Genomic DNA, 4,167 nt, shown 5'->3' on the forward strand with positions numbered 1-4,167 from the left:
CCAGATCGGTGGTAGCAGCTTCAAAAACACTCCAATCAGTGATTTCAAAACAAGATTGTAAATCCTCCTCTGTTTCGCTGGTCCATCTCTTCACAGTCTTTAGTACAGGTTTAGAAGATTTTAGTTTCTGCTTGTAGGACGGTATAAGATGAACCAGACAGTGATCAGAACGTCCCAAAGCTGCTTGTGGAACAGAGTGAAATGCATTGTGGTGTGATAGTGATCCAATACATTACTGTCTCTGGTGGGACATGTAACATGCTGTCTGTATTTTGGCAGTTCACGGGAGAGATTGGCTTTATTAAAGTCCCCGAGAATGATTAAAACAGAGTCCGGGTGTTGTTGTTCTGTCTCTGTGATCTGATCAGCGAGTTTCTGTAAAGCTGAGCTCACGTGCGCTTGCGGAGGGATGTAAACACTCACCAAAATGAACGAGTGAAACTCCCGCGGCAAATAGAACTGCTTGCAGTTGACAAATTGCATTTCTAGATTAGGACAGCACATCTTCTTTAACACTGTTAACGTAGACTAACCATGTTCCGTACACTTTTCACCCTTCACCGCACACCAGCAACCACTCCTCCGTTGTTGAAAGCCAGACAAGCATGTTTGTGTGATCATTCTCTGGGGGAATACCTATTGCACAGTCCACACTTTGATTGATGTCTTTTGGACCAATAGTTTTTGAGAAAAGTGGGGAAAAGTACCTCCTCCGCACATGTACGGAAGATGATAAGCGTTAACGGTGTTCCGTACAGGCTATTACGATGTTCCGTACAGAACGCCTTCTTTTATTTTCATGACGAAAATGGACATTTAACGGATCAACTTTGAGCTATTTATTTATTTTAACTGGAGAAACATCATTTCAATGAATAAGAAAGGTGAGTAACTTTTTTATTTGTTTAAAATTTAAGTTATTTGCTGCTTTAAAAAGCTAGAGGAGCATGCAAGCTAGGCCTGATTGTGTCATGATATTGATTATGGCATGTGAGTTAAGCAAGTGAATAACGTTACCATATCTTTCTGAAGACAAAAAAGGGCAAACAATTTGAACTGATTAAAAATATTTAATGATTAATCAATGTGAAAACTTCAAAACAAATTATCAGGATACGTGTGTGTGTGTGTGTATGTGTGTTTGTTTACAACTATTTACATTTAACACTAAACTGATTAAAAAAATACCATAACTGGAAATTAACATGTTCATTTTCTGTGTGCACTATTTACATTATGTGTGTTTGTTTACAACTATTTACATTTAACACTAAACTGATAAAAAAATACCATAACTGGAAATTAACATGTTCATTTTCTGTGTGCACTATTTACATTGTGTGTGTGTGTTTACAACTATTTACATTTAACACTAAACTGATAAAAAAATACCATAACTAGAAATGAATGTTAATTTTTTGTGTGTGCACCATTTACATTGTGTGTGTGTGTAACGTGTGTTTTTATGTGGACAGACTACATTTATGGCAAAGCCAGTCAGTGTCTGGCACTTCCTCCACTTCTGCGCACTCCAGGTGGAACCACAAATGGCACAGGTCACACCGGACCCATTCATCAATGGCCTCATCTCCTGAGCCAGGTGGGACCACTCTATGGCAGAGAGCGCAGTGTTCTCCATTTTCAGTAGGAGGAGGTTCCTGATTTTTTTGCCTTTTGGCCTCCTGGGCTTGTCTTTTTTCCTCCTTCTTCTTTGCCATCTCTTCCTTACGCTTTTGCTTCTTTTCTTCCTTGTCTTTCTCCTCGGTTTCTTTCTCTACCAGCAGGTCAAAATACTCATCGCTATTGATGACTTAGGCTGGCAGCGGAATGAGACGCCTCACCTTCTCCTTCCTCTCCAGGGCTGGGCTCATGAGGACGTTAGCCAGACTCTCTGGTATTACACCTGCTGCCACCAGGTAATTTTTGTGATCCACTTTATTAATATTACAGGTGGGGCAAGGTGTTTGAGTTATGACTGATATGTCAGTAGGTGACGTGATGGATGGTACAGTGGGAGCGATGGATGGTGTAATTAAGGCAGTGGCGGCAGGGCTGGATTGTGTGGCATCACTTCCATCTATAGATGGGAGCACTCTCACCACCTAAGAAAATAAAACGTATGTAAAACTCATTAACACACTTGAAAAGAAATGGAAGTAGCTCAGAGCGTGAATTATCATTGTATTAATGTCAAAATTACCTGGGTTGTGTCCACAGCAGCCCTGGACAGAGGAAAAAGGCCAGCCTTGCGAAACCCGGCCTTAATGTTTTGGACTGTGACAGCAGTGGGATAGACATGTTTGAGGAGAGCTGAAAACTGCTTCTTCCCCACAACAATGTCCCCTCGCACCAGACCCATCCTGGAAGCCATGGTGGAGAAAGCAGTCTTAAGTGGGTTGAAGACCTTAAACCTGGACCACCACACATCACTTGGCCCCTTCTCCAGGTTTACGGTGGTGGTCTCGCTTCTGCCACTCTCTTTAATAATCCCAGTAGCCAGAACTTTGACCACGGATCTTGTCACTGGGAAGCCATGGTCTGCCATCCAAAATATAAACGACAGGAGAGCCTCTTCCTCTCCAGGTGTCAGGGCCGAATTAGGATGAGGGTTGTGGACATATTTGTTTTTTTTATAGTCCTGTAGGGTGGTGTGGTGAATGCCAATTTATTTTGCTGTTTCTCTTAAGCTTGCTCCTGCCTTTACTTCCTCAACTGCCTCGTTTAATTTCTCCTTTGAATACTGTTTTTTCTTGCCTGACATCTTTCTTTCTTTTGCTTTACTGACTTTCCTTTTGAAATATAATATTATGTTAATCATGTAACATAGTTGTTAACCTTAACTTCTAATTGTTTATTCACAAAGTTTTGTATTTGTTAACTTGATGAATTAAAACTTATTAAATAACTTAAATCTCTGAATATCCTATCATTGTGTTTAACTTTTACTTTAGGTTAATGTTAAGTTTAACTTAATGAAAATTTGGCAATGAAATAACACAATCAATTGAGTATTAGTTCGTTTAATTAATTAAAGCATGACAATTAAATGTTAAAACAATAAATTCATGTAAGTTAATGTTAACTTATATGATCCTTTATGAATATAAACATCACTGCGCGCAGGACAATGGGCAAACAGCGTCTTTTCTCTGCCTGAGGCGGAGAATGGCGCCAAGTGGTCATCATCACCCACAATTGACGTATAAATATTCCCATTTCAAAGCATTTATTCAACAAAATGTAATTTATTTATCAATTTGTAATAACATAATATTCGTTTCATAAAGACTGTAATACTGCGAGAAGCATAAATTAAATCGAAATGTACATTTTCGCTGCTCTAGCTGTTTCCCCACCCAAGCGGCAGTCTCCCGTTTAGCTTGCCCACCGTCCATTTTCAAGCGCAGTGGGCGCACCTGACAAACTTACTGAAATCCCACTGAAACAAATGGTTGAAGGGTCTCTGTCGTGATCGGGGGTGAAAGAGGGGAAGATTAAGATGAAACAGATATATATTTTATATATGACCCGGAAGTATTTATTCAGCAATCGGCGGCAAAAGGCAATCGTTGTGTACGGAACATGGTTAGTCTACGTTACATCTGTACACCACCGTTCATTGATGTAAAAGCATGTCCCGCCGCCGCGCGATTTCCCTGTTGATTCTGCTTCGCGATCCGCTCTAAACAGCTGAAAGCCCGGCAGATGGAGCGCGCTGTCCGGTATGGCGTCATTCAGCCAGGTTTCCGTGAAACACAGAGCAGCAGAGTGTGAGAAATCCTTATTTGTCCGAGAGAGCAGAAGGAATTCGTGTGTTTTGTTGGGAAGAGAGCGGAGATTTGCCAGATGGATGCTAGGCAACGGCGTTCGAAATCCGCGCTTCCTGAGTCTGACGAGCGCTCCCGCTCGCTTTCCCCGCCTGCGCGTCCTGAAGCGTTTGATCAGCGCCGCTGCTCCTCCGATAACAATGTTCAGTAAAACGTCTGTATAATTGAAATCCGGAAAAATATCCTGTGGTGTGTTCTGCCGAATGTTCAACAGTTCATCCCTTGTGAAACTGATCGTGTTTGTTAAACAAAAAACAGGAAAAACGAACAAAAACCGTACAAACACTGGAGAGCCAAGCATTGAAGCAGCCATGTGCGGCGCCATCGAGTACCTACTTTT

The 4,167-nt window shown here is 41.3% G+C and overlaps 1 long non-coding RNA gene across 1 annotated transcript; it reads left to right on the plus strand.

Annotated features, from left to right (window-relative positions):
• Positions 1-547: 547 nt before the first annotated feature.
• LOC132130733 (uncharacterized) lies at positions 548-2,399 on the plus strand. Its single transcript, XR_009428765.1, has 3 exons — positions 548-884; positions 1,782-2,117; positions 2,218-2,399. It is a non-coding gene; the product is annotated as an uncharacterized LOC132130733 (long non-coding RNA).
• Positions 2,400-4,167: the final 1,768 nt, after the last annotated feature.

Source organism: Carassius carassius, chromosome 47, assembly GCF_963082965.1.
Source record: "Carassius carassius chromosome 47, fCarCar2.1, whole genome shotgun sequence".
NCBI classification, from domain to species: Eukaryota; Metazoa; Chordata; class Actinopteri; order Cypriniformes; family Cyprinidae; genus Carassius; species Carassius carassius.